We start from the raw sequence: 21,218 nt of genomic DNA, 5'->3' as shown, positions 1-21,218 counted from the left end.
TCCCAAATTTCGGCGATATCGGACAATAAATGCGCTTTTTATGGGCGCAAGACCTTAAATCGTGAGATCGGTCTATATGACAGCTTTATTCAAAACTGTACCGATCAATACCAAATTGAAGAAGGTCGTCTCAGGGCCTAACACAACTCACTGTCCCAAATTTCAGCAAAATCGGATAATACATGTGGCTTTTATGGGCCTGAGACCCTAAATCGGCGGATCGTTCTATATGGCAGCTATATCTAAATCTAGGCCGATCTGGGCCAAAGTGCAGAAGGATGTTGGAGGGCCAAACACAACTCACTGTCATAAATTTCAGCAAAGTCGGATAATAAGTGTGGCTTTAAATCGGCGGATGGGTCTATATGGCAGCTATATCCAAATCTAAACTGATCTAGGCGAAATTGAAAAAAGATATTGGAGGGCCTTACACAACTCACTGTCCCAAATTCTAGCAAAATCGTATAATCAATATGGCTTTTAAGGGCCTAAGACCCTTAAACGGCGGATCGGTTTATTTATAGCCCCCATCTATATCAAGATATAGTCCGATATAGCCCATCTACGAAATTCACCTGCTTATAGACAAGAAAAGAATCTGTGCAAAGTTTCAGCTCAATATCTCTATTTGTAAAGACTGTAGCGTGATTTCAACAGACAGACGGACGGACATGGCTAAATCGTCTTAGATTTTTACGCTGATCAAGAATATATATACTTTGTAAGGTCGGAAATAAATATTTCGAAATGACAAAATGAATTTACCATCATCCTTCGGTGGTGGGTACTTACAAAATTCTTTAATTGTTTTCCATACCACGACCCTTACTTGGTTTACGTGTGGTATTGTGTCCCCACCTAAGTGCCGGTGTATGTTAGGCGCGAATGCCGGGCAATAACATAGATAAACATAAATGCTCCAACGCCTCATCATCTTCCCCGCATGTCCTACACATGCTATCGCTTGCCGCACCGATTTTGCATAAGTAGTCCTATATGTCCCTATAAGTAGTCCTATGTTTTCGTAGTCCTATATGTCCCGTTATGATACCGAAAGCTTTATTGATCTCCTGCTTGCTTCCTTTCAGTAAAAGCCACGTGTTCTCATAATCGGGATCTCCCCATAGGATTTTCGACGTCCTACCAACCGTTCGCTGTTTCACAGGGTTACAGACGCATTCGTCGCTCACTCCCTTAACTCGGACTGCGTCGACCCGAAAGGATTCGGGTTAACCAAGTTTATTGACGGCAGTTCTCTGGCCTTCACTGCCAAATCGTCTTCTTTCTCATACTCAGTTACTCCGCTATTGCCCGGCATCCAAACGATGGGAATTGTTCCATCCTTAGAGAAGACGTAAATCTCCTTCTTACATTCCAAGACTGTTCGTGATCTTACCATCCTGGTTGTTATTGCCCTTCATACTCGACGTCCTCGCGTAAACACCACACCACCTCACTGTGATCGCCCGGATCTCCGCCTGCAGAACCGTTTTATGGTCAGATAGTCTAAAACAGATCTCAGTCCCTGGGTTCTCAATGTAGAACCCCAGGCCCACGATGTCCTCAAGCTTTGATCCATACGTGTATCATGATCTTCGAGGCGGCAATACTGTGGTTCCGTCAATCTAAGACTGTGCCGCTGGCAGCCGTGCCTCGCGCTCAACTTCAAGTGTCATCTCAGGTATCCGATCGGAAACATCTTCCATTCCTTCCAAGTTTCATATCGTCGCCTCTATGATACCGCGATGGAATGAGCTGCTTCTATCCTTAACCCATTCTCTCATCGCCTTAAGTCTCATTGCCGCAGTGGCTGCCTCATACTTAATCTGTATGTTAATGGGTCGGATATCTAGAATAGTCTCCAGAGCCCTATTGGGCGTGGTCCTCATAGCTCCGCCTATGCCAAGACAATATGTTCTCTGAACCTGTTGTATCACCCTTTCGTTACCCTTTTTTCTCCATCGCACTCCAACAAACTACAGAAGTCTGAAAATTTATGGACAATGTCTAATGAGGAAATACTAGAAGTGGTCGTTGATACATATTTCCCGGGAAAATTTACAAAGGGCAACATGGCCACAGAAGATTTTGGCACTGATATACCTTTGTTGAAAGTTATTGGGGAAATTGTGTCTGAGTCTTAAATCCTTTGGGCGATTAAAAGTTTTGTCTCCTTTAAACCCAGGGGCTGAGACCTGTTTTCGACTGCCTAACCATAATAAGATCCTGCAGGGGGAGATCCGGGCTATCAATCGAATGCGTGAGGTGTTGTGGTATTAACGTAAGGACTTCCAACGTGAACATCTTTACGGGCAGCAAACTGGCCATCAGAACCATAACTACCATAATTTTAGCTTCACGAACAGTCTTGAAGTGTAAGAAGCAACCTCAGCGTTTGGCTGGCCGGCAATAGCGGATTGAGGGGATATGAGAGAGCAGAATATTTGGCAGTGAAGGCCAGTGTATTGCCTTCAATAAACTTGGTTTACCCGAAGCCTTTCGGGGCAACGTAGTCTTTGTTAAGTGCGTGGGCGAACAAATGGGCATGTAACACTGTGGAACAGCGGGAACAGGACGACGAAAATTCTATGGGAAGATCCGGAGCGTGAAAAGACGAGGCTGTTACTGAAAGGAAGTAATAAGGAGACCAGTATAGCTTTCGGCATCATTACGGGACAAACAGGACTACGAGCTCACCCATGCAAAATCGGTGCGCCAAGTGCTAACATGTGTAGAACACGCGGGGAAGATGATGGGACGTCGGAGTATTTCCTATGTCATTGCCCGGGACACAATATCAGACATGAACCAACTTGAAATTAAGAATTTTGTCAGTAGTACGCAATTTCTGACCAATATTTTCTTTTGGAGGATACTTTTTAGTATTTAAAATACACAAAACAAGACGATTACTGGCTTAGGTTTATGTCCGTAGTGTCCATGGGGCGGATTAATGTCAGCAACCTCATATCAACCTAAACCTACCTAAAGTCAACGCGAATATTATGCTTCAGACCTGGTACGTCTACCCTAGACCATATATTGACACTACTTAAAATCGTAGATAGATCAAAGAGAGAAAGTACAACTTACAATTTTTGTCACCTTCTGCAGCCCTATTCTTTCAAAAGTATTTCAAGTATTTCATGTCCGAGTTCGGGATTACTGCCAATTTGATATGAGTTTGCAGGTGACGTAAACGGACACACATTCTTAAGATAGAATAGAAAAATACCCCTTCGAACAATACACAACCAAGAGGTTTCAGATAAGGAAATAGATTATCGTGCCTTCTCTTGTATATCTTCTTGAAGATGACTATTAGAGATGCAACTGTGAATAATAAGGGTATCTCTGCAAATCAGAGTTCTGCTTAAGGTGTGAATCTATGAAATCTATGAGTACTCGTACAAGTGCTTCTCCCCAAGAACAATTGTAGGCATTTCAAGTAGTTCCACTTCTTAGCGTTTCACTTTCTTAACAAAAATCAAAATTTTGCTGCTAAAATGTATAGTTCTATCGATTTTAATTGAAAACCTTATCAGTTTAACAATGAATAAACGGTTATTGAATTATTTTAATCTATGACAACATTTATAATATGAATTATGAATTGAGGCCACAATCACTGTTTAAATTATAGGTGATATCAGCTTTGCCGGCAGAGTAGCTGGCAGAGAAATTATATCGTTAACACATAATGCACCTTATTTTTGGAAACCTTTTTCTGTTCAATAATTTAATTTTTGAACATGTGAAACATTTTTAAAGGAATGTCTGAAGGAACTTAATGGCAAAAAACTCATTAACGCCGAATAGGTAGAAAATACCCAAGAAAAGGGATGTCTTAATGTAATTCACATTGGCGTAAAGTGGACGAATCTATCTAATTAAAACAAGAAGCGTGCTAAGTTCGGCCGGGACGAATCTAGGGAACCCACCACCGTGGATTCTGCTAAAAATTTATACAAAATAAAAGAAAACTTGAAAATGAAAAAATTAGGCAGAGCCCGGCAGGGATTCGAACCTGGGCATACGGAGCAAAAGCGAGAGCCACCAACAATACAACTACCTAAAAATTCACAGAATCATGTGTAGTACGGAAGAAGTATAATTTGCACAGACAGAAGGTCCGTCATTACACAAAAAAACATGCATTGGGAAAAAATACAGCTAATAGACAGGGTTGTCGGGCGTGGTTCTTATGGTCAAATACCACATACCAACTCACGGCCCTTGAAGCCATCACACTCAATATGGTTGAAAAGTCTTCTAACCAAGGACGAAACACGTCCCATAGTGGTTGATGTGTGTTGCTATCTTTGGCTTTCCTTTTCCATTTGGATCTCCGATCATTGAGCTCGTCTCGAAAGAGAAACAAACAAAAATAAATTGTAAAATTTAATGATCTTCGCCCTAACAGGCATAAAGAAAACTTGAAAATGAGGCATAATAAATTCAGTTGAAGGACATAATTTTATTCCACATACAAAACTTCTGTCAAACCAGCAAAAGTCAAAGTTTCTAGGAACCGAACAAGGATGATCGAGTGACCGGTTTACATGGGAGCTATATCAGGATATAGACTGATGTGAACCGTATTTGGAACAGTTGTTGGAAGTCATAACGGAATACAACGTGCAAAATTTCAGACAATTCGGACAAAAATTGCGGCTTCCAGGGGCTCAAGAAGTCAAATCGGAAGAACTGTTTATATGGGAGCTATATGAGGTTATAGACTTATTCGGACCGAACTTGGCACGGTTGTTGGAAGTCATAACAGAACACAACATGCAAAGTTTCAGCCGAATCGGACAAAAATTGCGGCTTGTAAAGGCTGAAGAAGTCAAATCCGGAGATCGGTTTATATGCGAGCAATATCAGGTTATAGACCGATTCGGACTGCGCTAAGCACAGTTGCCGGAAGTCATAATAGAACACAACATGCAAACTTTCAGCCGAATTGGACAAAAATTGCGGCTTGTAAAGGCAGAAGAAGTGAAATCGGGAGATCGGTTTATATGGAAGCTATATTAGGTTATAGACCGATTTGGGCCGTATTAGGCACAGCTATTAGAAGACGTAACGGAGAACGCATGCAAAATTTCAGCCAAATCGGAAAAAAATTGAGGCTTGTAAGGGCTCAAGAAGACAAATCGGGAGATTGGATTTTATGGGAGCTATAGCAGGTTATATACCGTACTCAACACAGTTGTTGGAAGTCATAACAGAATACTATGTGCAAAATTTCAGCCAAATCGGAAGTTAAGTCAAGAAGTTAAATTGGGAGATCGGTTTATAAGGGAGCTATATCCAAATCTGATCCGATATGGCCCATTTGCAATCCTCAACGACCTACATCAATATTAAGTATCTGTGCAAAATTTCAAGCAGCTAAGTTTACGGGTTCGACTGCTATCGTGATTTCGACAGACGGATGGAAATGGCTAGATCGACTCAGAACGTCTAAAAGTTCAAGAACATATATACTTTATGGGGTCGTAGACGAATATTTCGAGGCGTTACAAACGGAATGACTAGATTAGCATACCCCCATCCTACGATGATGGGTATAAAAATGTTAACCCTCATATAACGTAAATTTTTGGGGCGAAATTGGCATGTCGAGTCAGCAATTTTGTAAAGCTTAAAAATCAAATAAAAATTTTCCCAAAATTATTGGAAGTGAGATTTCTGGAAAACGTTTTAGTGTCTTATTGCATTTGAATCCTATATTAAAAAAATAAATTTATATTGATATCCCTATTACTTTTGACAGTAGGTGCGATTTCATGTCATTATGTTTTATGTTTTAAGTCATTAAAATTCACATTTCTTCGCTAAATGGTGATAAAATATAAAGAAATGATTTCTTTTTGTGGCTTGGGAAATAAATTTTTTTTTAATTTTTTTTCAAAAAGCTTTAAAAAAGGGCAAAGGTCGGGCGGTGCCGCCTGTATAATATCCGTATCAAATTTCGGATGTGGAGGCCACTGTAGCGCAGAGGTTAGCATATCCGACTATGACGCTGAACAGAAAAAATTTTCAACGGTGATTTTCCCCTCCTTATGCTGGCATCATTTGTGAGGTACTATGCCATGTAAAACTTCTCCCCAAAGAGGTATCGCACTGCTGCACGCCGTTCGGACTCGCCTATAAAAAGGAGGCCCCTTATCATTGAGCTTAAACTTGAATGGGACTGCACTGCATGCACATCGGACGAACATATATATGGGAGCTATATATAAATCTGAACCGATTTCGAACAAACTTTATAAATATTGTGAAAACCGCCTAGGAAAGCGTCGTACGAAGTTTTGGGAAGAGAGCTTGCAGTGGCTCTATTAGTACAAATGGGGCGATATATTTATTTATGTGAGAGCTATACTAAATTATTAAATGTCAGCCAATTCGAATAAGAATTAAGCCCTTTGGGGTCTCAAGAAGTAAAATATAGAGTTCGATTTATATGGGAGCTGTACCAGACTATAGACCGATTCAGACCATAATAAACAGGTATGTTGATGGTAATGAGAGGATCCGTCGTACAAAATTCCAGGCAAATCGGATAATAATTGCGACCTCTAGAGACTCGAGAAGTCAAGATCCCAGATCGGTTTATTTGGCAGCTATATCAGGTTATGAACCGATTTGAACTTTATTTGACACAGTTGTTGGAAGTAAGAATAAAATACGTCATGCAAAATTTCAGCCATACCGGATAGGAATTGCGCCCTCTAGAAGTTCAAGAAGTCAAGACTCATGATCGGTTTATATGACAGCTATATCAGGTTATGAACCGATTTGAACAATACTTAGCACAGTTGTTGGATATTATAACAAAACACGTCGTGCTAAATTTCATTCCAATCGGATAATAATTGCGCACTCTAGAGGCTCAAGAAGTCAAGACCCAAGATCGGTTTAGATGACAGCTATATCAGGTTATAAACCGATTTGAAACATACTTGGCACAATTATTGGATATCATAAAAAAATACTTCGTGCAAAAATTCATTCAAATCGGATAAGAATTGCGCTCTCTAGAGGCTCAAGAAGTCAAGACCCAAGATCAGTTTATATGACGGCTATATCAGGTTACAAACCGATTTGGACCACACTTGGCACAGTTGTTGGATAACAAAACACGTCGTGCAAAATTTCATTCCATCGGATAAGAATTGCGCATTCTAGAGGCTCAAGAAATCAAGACCCAAGATCGGTTTATATGGCAGCTATATCAAAAAGTGGACCGATATGGCCCATTTACAATACCAACCGACCTACACTAATAAGAAGTATTTGGGCAAAATTTCTAGCGGCTAGCTTTACTCCTTCGGAAGTTAGCGTGCTTTCGACAGACACACGGATGGACAGACGGACGGACGTGGCTAGATCGACATAAAATTTCGGGACGATCAAGAATATATATACTTTATGGGGTCTCAGACGAATATTTCGAGTAGTTACAAACAGAATGACGAAATTAGTATACCCCCCATCCTATGGTGGAGGGTATAAAAATTACAACGTCAATATAAATGCTTAAATAATAAAAATACTGAATTTCATCATAATCCGACGCCCGAATCGACGGTCAGGCGTTAATGGATCAAGTTTGGCTAAACTTTGGCAACCCATCAACATTTTTACCAAAACTCACAGTGTGTGTCTTTGTGCTTAAAAAGCGATATGGGGAAAATTTTATGATGATTGCGTAGCAAATGAGAACTCCAAGTTGGTTATAACAGAACGACAGACGGACAAATGACACAAAAAGCATACGAGGACAGACGGACATGGCTAAACCGAATCAGGAAGAATTCCGGAGTCGAACTTTACTCTGAACCACACCAATAGTAATTCTCAAATGGATCCTTTTAAAGTACAACATCAAACTGTGGACGTCGTGTCGGCACGGGTTATCATTAACCGATCGATATAATATTTCTTACATTGTTTATTGGAATCAAAAAAAAAAAAGAAATTGGGGGTATAGCTTCTCTATTTGCAAAAAAAAAAATGTTATAGCGTGTGACAGTCTTATCTATATACAATACATTAGGAATGTCTCAAAAAAACAAAGAGCTTTTTTTGAAACGCAAGCCCCCCATTTGTTTTCCTTTTGATAACAATCAACAAAATACCAAATATTATGGCGATGGGAGGCGATAACCCGTGCCGCACCGACCTCCAGAGTTGTATGTAGGGCTTTCTAAGGAGTCCAGTGGAATACTTTAGGTCCTAGCATGAAATTGATAAACAAAGTACACATATATATGGAATTTTTTATCAAACCACAAACTGTACCTTACATCACTACTGTGGCTGTGATGAAATATGCTGTTAGACTTAGAAACTCCTGCCGACTCGGCATAGTCGTGTCCGTCTTTCCGCATATCTTTTCTGTGCTGATAGGGCGTCTGTCGTTTTTTCTTATAACTAAGGTAGAGATTGCATTTGTTATTTAGTCGTCACGAAAATTTGCATATATCACTTTTTAGTCCAAAGACAAGCGCTATCAATTTTGGTAAAAATCGGTTCAGATTTAGGACCATGTACAAAACCATGTACAAAATTTCAGCCAAATCGGATGAAAACTGCGGCTTACAGGGGCTCAAGAAATCAAATCGGGAGACCGGGTTATAAGGGAGCTATATCAGGCTATAAACCGACCGTACTTGTCTCCGTTGTTGGGAGTCATAACAGAATACTATGTGCAAAATTTCAGCCAAATCGGATGAAAATTGAGGCTTCAAAGGGCTCAACAATCAAATCGGGAGATCGGTTTCTATGGGAGCTGACCGATTTGGACCATACTTGGCACAGTTATTGGAAGTCATAACAAAATTTCAGGCAAATCGAAAAACAACTGTGGCATCCATGGGCTTGGGAGTCAAATCGGAAGAACGGTTTATATGGGAGCTATATCCAAATCTGAATCCATATGGCCCATTTGCACCCCCAACGACCTACGTCAATATTAAGTATCTGTGCAAAATTTCAAGGGGCTAGCTTTACGCGTTCGTCCGCTATCTTGATTTCGACAGATGGACGGACATGGCTAGTTCGAATCAGAATTTTGAGACGATCAAGAATATATATACTTTTTGGGGTCCTAGATCAATATTTCGAGGTGTTACAAATGGAACGACTAGATTAGTATACCCCCATCCTATGGTGGTGGGTATAAAAACGACAGACGGACCATCAACACAGAAAGGATATGCGGACAGACGGATATGGCTCAGCCTAATCAGCAAGAGCTTTTGAGTCGAAATAATTTATAATAATTTATTACAGTCGTAGTATTGGTACAGGGTACAGTTTGTGGTTTTGTAATAAATTCCATATAAATGTAGACTTAGTTTATCAATCTCATGCCAGGACATAAAAGATTCAACTGGATACTTTAGAACGCACTACACCCAACTTTGGACGACGTGGCGGCACGGGTTATCCTTAACCGATCGCCATAATATTGTATTTCGAATTTTGCTTACTGCGATCAAAAGGAAAAAAATGGAGGGTATGCGTTTAAAAAAAATATTTTTTGTTTTTTGGGAAACTCTAACGTATATAGTTAAGACTGTCCCACGCTATTAGTTTACCAATTTCATGCCAGGACCTAAAATACTCAAGTGGTTTCCTTAGAGAACAGTAAATCCAACTTTGGACGTCGCACAATGTCCTGAGTTCTTAGTAAAGTTGGTAAAAAATAGAAAGAGTTAACCTAGGTGGATGAAACATGGCTCAGATGTTAATAATTATTATAGAAAACTTAGGAAAAATATTGCTTAACGAAGGGAAACAAATGGAGGGCATTCGCCTATCCTTATAGGATGGAACGGTCTAATATACATCTTATCCTTAATTCGTCATCATTTGTGAACCCAAATATTTTCCGAGTTTCGATCTATATACAACTAGACCCGAATAAATACCGATCCACACCAAACGGAGGAAGGGTTTTCGAGGGTGACTAAACTAATCGTTTTTCCAAATTTTGTCAATATCAAAAAATAAAAAAAAATTTAATGAATCCTTGACCCAAATATGAATCATTCTCGATCATATGGAGCACGGAAGTCAAGGAGCCCCATACAACTCACTGCTCCACAAATTTAGGGAAATCAGATAAAAACATGCGCCTGCTGCAACGAAAGTGGTATTGGTTATAAGGAATTTATACAAAATAAGGCACACCCTCCTACTACAAACCGAACAATCCTATCAGTCCCTGTTTACTTAAATTAAAAACAAATCATTCTTGTATTTTTGCCCACGGAAATAGATTATTAATATATTAATTTTTGACACTGTCCATTACCTGGAACGGAAGTTCAAAGTCCACAACCAATGTGATGAGCATGAGCATTTGAGGTGTACTTCCCTTTTCTTCATGTCTTATCGCACAACTACTTGAAAATTATCAAAATCAAAGTGCGCGCCTTCATTATTTTTAATGTTGATGGAATTTCTTTTACATTTGTTATTATTATTTATTTTAAAGTAACCATGTCACACATTTGGAGGCTATGACGACACTTACTTCAAAAGTGTTTTTAAGTTGTCCATTTCGTAGGTGATATCATATGCTTAGCACTGACGAAACAATAATCTGGCTAGTAACAGTATATTCTAAAAGAAGAGTCTGCCAGACATGAAAAAAGGAAAAGGGTAATTTAATAAGAAATATATATGAATGCTACGGACAAATTGATGAACAAAAATAGAAATAAAAATCAAAAGACTGCAAAGTTATTTCGGAAGAACTTTAATCTCTAAGACAGCTAAACTGATTTATGGGAAAACCATACCCACCATGGGATAGGGCTATACTAATCTCGACATTCCGCTTGTAACAACACACAATATAGATCTGCGACCTTATGTGATATTCTGTCTATTCGTCTGTCCGTCCATCTCGCGGTCGAACGAATAAAATATCCGCTTATCTTGTGCATTGTAAAAGGGCTCTACCAGTTAAGATTTGTATATAGCTTCCAAGCCTTGTGAAAACTTTCCGTGAAAATATTGATTATATATCATTTTCAGTTGTTCATAGCAATTTATCAATATTTTCACGAAAAATTTGCACTTTCAAAAGGCCAAAACTGCCTGAAGAAGCTTTCCAATGATTTTACGATGTACCAGAGAGTTCCTAACTATTGTCTTGACTGCAATTTCTTCTTAGTATTGAATCGAAAATCTGAATGGTTTGGCTGTTATAGGTCAAACTAACCAAAACAAACGTGAAAAAAGTCTGAAAAAAAACGGTCAAAATCTGGAGGTTCATCTTTCATCGTAGACCCATCGACGTATTGTTTTAGTGGTTTTGTTTGCTCAGTACAATCCTAAGTATCAACAAGTAAGTTCGGCCGGGCCGAATCTTGGGAACCCACATTCATGGAATCTGCTAAAATATGGGAGCTATATCTATTGTAGTTGTAAACCTAATTAGACCGTAATTTGCGCAGTTGTTGAGAGTCATAGCAGAACACTGTATGCTAAATTTCAGCCACATCGAACACAAATCGGGGCCCGCAAGGGCTCAAGAAGTTATAAGAGTATAAGGTTATACACAGATTTAAACCGAACATAGCACAGTTGTTGGAAGTCAAAGTAGAACACTATGTGAAAAATTTCAGCCAAATTGGATAAATATAGCGGCTTCCAGGGGCTCAGGAAGTAAAATAGAAAGATCGGTTTATATGGGAGCTATATCAGGTTCTAGACCGATTTGGACCGTACTTGGATCCGTTGTTGGAAGTCATAACAGAAGACTATGAGCAAAATTTTAGCCAAATCGGATAAAAATGAGGCTTCCAGGGTCTATTTTGTTGAAAGTTATAACAGAAGACTATGTGCAAAATTTCAGCCAAATCGGATGGGCTCAAAAAGTCAAATCGCAAGATCGGTTTATATGGAAGCTATATCAGGTTCTTGAACGATTTGAACCGTACTTGGCACAGTTTTTTAAAGCCATAACAAAACACTGTGTGCAAAATTTCAGCCAAATCGGATGAAAATTGAGGCTTCCATGGGCTCAAGAAGTCAAATCGCAAGATCGGTTTATATGGGAGCTATATCAGGTTCTAGACCGATTTGGACCGTACTTGGTACAGTTGTTGAAAGTCATAACCATGTGCAAAATTTCAGCCAAATTGGACAAAAATTGTGGCTTCCATCGGCTCAAGAAGTCAAATCGGGAGATCGGTCTATATGGGAGCTATATCCAAATCTGAACCGATATGGCCCGTTTGCAATCCTCAATATTTCGAGGTGTAACAAACGGAATGACAAGATTAGTACACCCCCATCCTATGGTGGTGAGTATAAAAACGCGAAGGGCCAATTAAGGTATGTTTCATTCCATCCTAATCTACAATTAATCATGGAAATGCAAGGACTTAGCGATAGCAGGAATGACAATGGCGACTCATTGGTTGACGTCTACCCAAGAAACCGGATTTTCATTGCAGGCGCAACATTCGCCTTTAAAAAAAATAAACAAATATGCATGGGAATCACCAAATGGAAACAATCAAAATTAAATCGACCTCGTACTTACCAGCAAACTTTTTCTGGGTTAGCTGATAGATATAAAAACTAGACGCGATAGTGATGACATGCTCTTAGTGGCCACTCTGCGTTTACGCCCAGACGTCGTGAAAAGGACTCAAACAAAAAGCACAACATTCAATATCACCTTACACCTTAAAGACCCTGAAATCGCTCTCGAATACAAGACAGCATTACCCGAGAAACTACATAATATCATCCAGACATGGGCCGAAATAACAGCAACATATATCGAGACGGCCACCTATGACATAGGCATTGCTAAACGATTCCAAAAACCATGGATAAGCAACGAAACTGTAGAGGAACTAAAACACAGTAAACATCTACGCTGCGCTCTGCTATACGCAAAATCTATTGCCACAAAAACTCGCCTTCGCCTCGCAGGGATACATGATACATGAGTTTCGGCGCAGGTAACAGTGCGCCGAAACTCACGCAGGGATACATATACAGCCCCAACCACCTACGAAAAAATTCAGTCCATTTTGGTCTCACTTAAAAACGACAAATCGACCAGCCCTTGTAACGTACCTGCCGAACTGTTGCTGTATGGGGCACACCCCATTGCTCAATCAATCACCCAATCATCAGAGAAGCCTGGGATGTAAACGCTGTCCCCTCTGAATGAAAGAAGGCAATCATGGTCACAATCGCAAGGGAGTCATAGTCACGACCAAACCCAGTGTAAAAACTGGAGAGGGCATGTAACGGCATGTCTTTTGCTTCAGCGTATTTCGGCTGCAACAGGCAGCTTTAATGGAGTTTAAAATTAAATCGGACAGCATTCATTGATTTGTGAGAAGTTTACGCCAGTTCCTTAATGGAATTTTCATGGTCAAATTTACATTTGCAACAGGCAGGTTTCCGGCCATGACGTTCTTGTGCCGACCACATCAACACCTGGCATATGATCATTGAACACTCTGCAGAGCTTAATTCGCACCTATACATTTAATTCATCGACTTCGATCGTGCTTTTAACACAGTTTAGCGAAGCTCATCCCAGAAAAGATCGAAACGCTAATTAGGAAGCAGTATAGGAATGCAGAAGTTTCAGTGCATTTCCATGGAAAAGAAAGCCGACGTTTCGGGATCGATAAAAGAGTAAAGCAGTGGTGCATCCTATCGCCGAAGCTATACTTTCTACTTCTATTCTACTAGACTCGGTCTTAGAAGCATCAAATGCTGATGTACCCTATGGCATTCGCTGGGGTATAAATGACATCCTGGGAGACATTGACTACACTGATGATATATGCCTCTTTGCGCATCGCTTTGCACATAATAATGAAATTGGAACGTTTGAAGGAAAATGCTGCCAAAGTATGCCTGAAAATAACTAAGATCAAATTGATGAGAATAGAAACACAAATTCTGACACTGCTCACTATAAACGACTATGTCATTGAAGATGTTGACAAATTTTCCTACCTTGGCAGCAAAATTACTAAGGATGGAGGATCGCAAGCAGACATCCGCTAACGTGTCAACAAGGCTGGAAGTGCCATTTTTAAACCACATAAAGTTTGGAGATGCAGTGACAATCAGAATCTTCAACAGTAGTGTTAAATCTATTTTATTATATGGCGCTTGACACAAGCGACTAACCCCAAAATCCAAATTTGTATTAATCGCTGCCTGCGACATATACTTCGAATTTTCTAGCCAAATCGTTCATCACATGAAGAACTGCAAATAAAAACAAACACTACCCCTGTCGATATAGAAATCCAGAAGAGAAAATGGACAGTGGGGTCATATTCTACGCCGATCGTGCGATGATATATGGAGAAAGGTCCTACACTGGAACCCGCAAGGGTAGCGAAGGGAGGGACGCCCGAAAAACACATGGATCCGCTTCACGAAAAGAGATTTGGAGTCAAACTATATATCGTGGAATCAAGCCAAGGATTTGGCCTGCGATATGTATGTTCACGCTGAATTTTTTTTTTGGTCATATTTTTTGTACTATAAATAATATATCCCATTTGTAAATAAAGGACATAAATATTTAACTCAACCCAAAAGGCGCATATAATTACGTTTAACCGCAAGCACACATTCCCGCGAGAGTTACGTAAGTCCATCTTAAATTGGTGTTGTGGTGCAAAGGATAGTAATGAAAAATCGAAGCAAACAACAACATCCACCTCGGCAGTGGATTTAAGTCTCTAAAAATGATTTGATCTGGACCATCTGTATCTAAATATGTTTTGATCTGGACCATATTCTGGTCGCATGACGGAAGGCCTTGAAAAACTCGCTCTTTCAAATTTAATGATAATAAATGCGGCATTTATGGGCTTAAGACCCTAAATCGACAGATCGGTCTATATGGCAACTGTATCAAAATATGGTCCGCTCTGAACCGTATTCAAGCCAGATGTCGGTAGACTTAATAAAACTCACTGTTCCCAATTTCAGCTTAATCGGCTAATATATGCAGCAGTTATCGGGCTTAAGACTGGGAATCGGTAGAAAGATCTGTATAACGGCTATATCTTAAGAGCAACAAGTAAAAGCATTCTAAATTCGGCCTCGTCGAATCTTATATCTCTCCAACATGGATTGCAATTTTTAAGTTATTTGCCCGGTTTCTGTTTATAGGCAAACTAAGAATAATGGATAAGAATTGCTATGCTGGATATGGGCCTATATCATGTTATGGACCTATTCGGGCCATATTTGGTTTGGATGAGACCACATCAGGAGAAGTCGTTGTGCAAAATTTCAGCCAGAACGGATGAGAATTATGAGCTATATCAGGTTATTGATCGATTAAGTCCATAATTAGCACGTATGTTATAAGTCATAGAAACCGTGACTATGCAAGATTCTAGCCAAATCGGATAAGAATAAAGCATTCTAGAGGGTCGCGAAGTTTAATCAGGAGATCGGTTTATATGGAAAGAATATATATATATATATATATATATATATATATATATATATATATATATATATATATATATATATATATATATATATATAATAAGCACATCTGTTGAATGTCATTGTGCAAATTTCAATCAAATCGGATAAGAATTGTGCTCTCTAGAACCGACAAAGTGCATTTACAATCCCAGCCGACCTACGCTAATAGGAAGTATTTGTGTAAAATTTCAACGCCTTGCTTTACTCCTTCGAAATTAAGCGTGCTTTCCACAAACTGACGGACGAACGGACGGACATGACTAGATCGCCATAAATTGTCATGGCGATCAAGAATATATATACTTTGTGGTGTCTTTAGAAGGCAGTAACGTGATTGCAACAGACGGACGGACAGACAGACGGACAGGCGGACGGACAGACGGACGGACAGACTCTCGGAGATCGTTAAACCGTCTTCGAATTTAACGACAACCACGAATACATATACTTTGTAGGGTCGGAAATGGATATTTCTATGTGTTGCCAAGGGAATGACTAAATGAATAAAACACCTATCCTATGGTAGTGTTCATTCACCGTAACGTTGCGTCCAACAGCATCTTTGAAAAAATACGGTCCAATGATTCCACCAGCGTACAAACCACACCAAACAGTGCATTTTTCGGGATGCATGGGCAGTTCTTGAACGGCTTCTGGTTGCTCTTCACTCCAAATGCGGCAATTTTGCTTATTTACGTAGCCATTCAACCAGAAATGAGCCTCATCGCTGAACAAAATTTGTCAAAATTTCGAACCGAACACTGATTTTGGTAATAAAATTCAATGATTTGCAAGCGTTGCTCGTTAGTAAGTCTATTCATGATGAAATGTCAAAGCATACTGAGCATCTTTCTCTTTGACACCATGTCTGAAATCCCACGTGATCTGTCAAATACTAATGCATGAAAATCCTAACCTCAAAAAAATCATCCTTTATGAGAGCTACATAAAGTTACAGAACGATTTTGAGCGTATTTAGCACAGTTATTGGAAGTCGTAACAGAACACCACGTGTAAAATTTCAGCCAAATCGGACAAATAATGCGGCTTGTAAGGACCTAAGAAGTCAAATCAGAAGATCTGGTTATATGGAAACTATATCAGGTTATAGACCGATTTGGACTGTACTTGACACTGTTGTTGGAAGTCATAACAAAATAACACATGCTTAAAAAGGGCTCAAGAAGTCAAATCGTGAGATCGGTTTGTTTGGAAACTATATCAGGTTATAGACCGATTTAAACCGTATTTAGCACAGTTGTTGGAAGTCATAACAGAACATCGTATCTGCCAAATCGCACAAAAATTGGGGCTTACATGGGCTCAAGAAGTCAAATCAGGAGATCGGTTTATATGTGAGCTATATCATGTTCTTGACCGATTTGGACCGCACTTAGCATAGTTGTTGGAAAAGATAACAGAAGACTACGTGTAAAATTTCAGCCAAATCGGAAAAAATTGCAGCTTGTAAAGGCTGAAGAAGTCAAATCGGGAGATCGGTTTATGTGGGAGCTACATCTAAATCTAAACCGATATTGCCCATTTGCAATACCCAACGATCTACATCGATATTAAGTGTCTGTGCAAAATTTCAAGCGGCTAGTTTTACGCGTTCGACCTCTATCGTGATTTTGACAGACGGACGGACATGGCTATATCGATTCAAAATGTCGACAGGATCAATAATATATATACTTTATAAGGTCTTAGAGGAATATTTCGAGCAGTTACAAACGGAATGACTAGATTAGTGGACCCCTATCCTATGGTGGTGGGTATAAAAAATGATCCTTATATAAACTGTGTTAATATGTGTATGCCGAACATGACACATTAATACTTGTTATGCCCACCACCGAAGGATAGGGGTATATTCGTTTTGTCATTCCATTTGCAACACATCGAAAAAACCATATCCAATCCTATAAATTATATACATTCTTGATTGTCGTAAAAATCTAGGACGATTTAGCCATGCCCGTGCGTCTGCCTGTTGAAATCTCGTTACAGTCTTTAAGAATAGAGAAATTGAGCTGAAACTCTGCACAGATTAGATTTTTTGTCCACAGGCAGGTTAAATTTGAAGATGGGCTATATCGGACTCTATCTTGATATAGCCCTCATATAGACCAATGCGCCGATTCAGGGTCTTATAAAAAGCCACATTTATTATCAGAGTTTGCTGAAATTTGGGACAGTGAGTTGTGTTAGGCCAGTCGACATCGTTCTTGAATTTGGTCTCGATCGGTTCAGATTTGGATATAGCTGCCATATAGACCGATCTCTCGATTTAAGGTCTTGGGCCTATAAAAGGTGCATTTATAGTCAGATTTTGCAAAAATTTGGGACAGAACGTTGTGTTAGGCCCTTCGACCTCCTTCTTCGAATTGGCCTAGGATATAACGACCATATAGACCGATCTCTCGATTTAAGGTTTTGAGCCCATAAAAGGCGCATTTATTGTCGATTTCACCGAAATTTGGGACAGTGACTTATGCTAGGCTTTTCGACATCCGTGTCGCATATGGTTCTGATTGGTCTATGTTTGAATATGGCCAACAAAAAGATCTATATTTTGTTCTACACAATTGAACAATGACTTGAACTTATTAGACCACTCAATGTCCGTGTCAAATTTGGTCAAAATCGAACCATATTTCTATATAGCTGCTATGGGGGCATATGTTATGCATTTTCACCGTATTATGACGAAAGGTGGTTTACAAATGTACCCGAGGTGGTGGGTATCCAAAGTTCGGCCCGGCCGAACTTAACGCCTTTTTACTTGTTTTTATTTCATTTATTTAAACTTTATCTAAATACTTTAACAGTCAAAGAATATTTGATATGTCGTGCCATTGGAGACTTCTAGCATAGAATAATACTTGTACAGCCTAAAAGTTAGCTTTGGAAGAGCGCATATTTTAGTTTTGATATGCAGGCAAAAAAACGGCACACATTTAGGCTGTTTGAAGTAAAAGTGTACCAGAAAAAGTGTACAAAAATTTACTAATGAAGCATTAAAGTGCACTATTGTTATTAAACGATTATAGCATTTCGTATTTAAAAACCTGCATAGAGCTATAAGAGAATCTCTTGTGCAAAATTTTGTTATAATCGTTGAAAAAATTATCGTTTCATTGCATTTTTAATGCAAATCAGACGAACATATGTATATATATATATATGGGAGCTTTATCGAAATCTGAACCGATTTTGACCTTAATTCGGATATGGTGTGCTAGATGGATTATTACTACAAATCGGACGAATATTTATATGGGAGCTGTATCCAAATCTGAACCGATTTTCAATTCCAATAGGCTTCGTCTCTAGCCAAAAAAAATTTATGTGCCAAATTTGAAGACGATCGGATGAAAATTGCGACCTGTACTTTGCACACAAATTAACATGGACCAAAGGACAGACAGACAGACTTCCTTCTGGGTGTTTCAAAAAAATGCACTAAGTTATAATACCCTGTACCACAATAGTGGTGTAGGGTATTAAATGAGCTCAGCCATTTCATTCACGATATCGGTCTATATGGCAGTTATCACCAAATATGATCCTATGTGGAACATATAAAGCACAGATCTAGACCATATAAAGCAAAAGCTTATATTGGATGATGGTAAAATGCAAATTTTGCCCTTGAACATTCCACTTAGAAACAGGGCAAACTTCTTACATATCAATGAGTGCAGTCCGATTCAAGTTTTAAGCTCAATGCTAGCCCAGTCCGAACGGCGTGCCGCAGCATTAGAAGGGGTTTAAACTTCATATCATGTTTTGGCATTGTACTGCAGTAATACCGAGAAGGTTATCTCATCATTGGGAGATGCCTACAATTTAAGGAGTTATTAAGTAGTTGAGATTTAAACATTGAGACAGGTTTCAAATCTGGTCACAGGTTTTTCGAACTACCATATATATTTCAAGGAAACGGAAATCTGTGTATATGCGTCTAGCTATATGCAAGCTAATTTTTCGAGATAAGGTCCAAAGGGCAACAATTGGCAGCTGGTTCCTTATTAGGGGAAGTGAACTCTCCTAAAGTGAGGAGGTTGTTGTAACTGTGTTTTCATCCTTTAATTGTTTGCTAGATTTTCTTTAATCGACCGGGATTTTTTTTGTTTTTGTTTTTCTATTTATGATAGAAACGTTTTGCAGTCGGACTATATCCGATTATGCAAAATGAAGAATTTCGTAATTTGTGGTAGTTCTATAAAAAGATGACCGGAAGGTAAAACGGCAACTTAGTGAGTGCCACCATACGGTAGGCCGTATTACGCTGACCGCCTGGGATCGAATCCTGGCGAGAACATCAGAAAAATTTTCAGCGGTTTTCATTCCCTCGTAATGATGACATTTGTAAACTAATGTACCATTTGGTATGGCAGCCATGTAAAAACTTCTCCACAAAGAGGTGTCGCCTGGCGGCACGCCTTTTCGGCTATAAAAAGGAGGCCTCTTATCATTGAGCTGACACTTGAATCGGACAGCCCTCATTGATATGTGAGAAATTTGCCTCTTCCCCTCTCGCTACCACTTAAATTCATTTTTTAAAACGCCAGGTCTAGGAGATGAGTGCACCGATTTAAGCGAAATTTTGCATGAAACGTTATGGTACCCCAAACACACGAAATTGATATAAAATGTTGGGGTCAAATAGCCTGGGAGGAAGCCTCATACCCAACTCCACCCGAACGGACATGTTTACTGATTGGGACAATATGGGTATCAAATGAAAGGTATTTAAGAGTAGAGTACGAACTTGGCATTAAAATGTCACCCTAAGTGTCTGGGGTCTCCCACCTCCAACAGCACCACCCAATAGGACACTTTTACCGCTTTGGGGAATATGGTTATCAAATGAAAGGTAAATATTTAAAAGAAGAATACAAACCGAAATAAACAATTATTTTTTGGTGTGTGGGGGGCCTCCCCTCCCCCAAAACCACCCAACGAGACATTCTTACAGATTAGGTTAATATGGGTATTAAATGAAAGTTATTAAAAAGTAGAGTACGAATCTGAAATAAAAAGCTTTTCTTTGGTGCCTGAGACCCCACCACTGAAAGTGGGGAATAACCACTAAAACGGACATATTTACCGATTGGGACAATACGGGCATCAAATGAAAGGTGGTTGGAAGTTGAGCTATTTACTCCCCAACCCCAAAAAATCCCAAATCGGACATGAATGTCCAACGTCATAAAATAGGTATCGAATGAAAGGTCTTAGGGAGTTGACTGGAACCGACCCACACACTAAAAACCCTTCAATAGGAGGTGTAGTTCGATCGGGATAATATGTCAATTAAGACAAAGGTCTATGACAGTAGAGTTTGAATCTAATGTTGATAATGGAATTCAAGTATCTTCATCACGTCCTACCATCAGGTTCAGCAGGTCATGCAGATCGCAACAATAAGGACTCAAATAAATTCTTTTGAGTCTTAGCGTCGGCGGACCGAACCTCTCCTCCCAATAAAAATAACGCCAAACTGTCATGTAAGATGACCGAGAATATATTGTGCTTAAATGAAAGAACGTGTCAGAGTGCAATCCTTCTCCCCCCAATCTAAAAAAAAGGAATTAAATATAACATATGAAGGCCGATCACGATAGAATAGGACAGAAATAAAAGTTCTTTGGTAGCAGAGTACAATGTTTACCCTCAAATTTGGATGG

Source organism: Stomoxys calcitrans, chromosome 4 (genome assembly GCF_963082655.1).
Source record: "Stomoxys calcitrans chromosome 4, idStoCalc2.1, whole genome shotgun sequence".
In the NCBI taxonomy this organism is placed as follows: Eukaryota; Metazoa; Arthropoda; class Insecta; order Diptera; family Muscidae; genus Stomoxys; species Stomoxys calcitrans.
The sequence above is the reverse complement of the archived record's forward strand: the minus strand, read 5'-3'. Positions refer to the sequence as shown.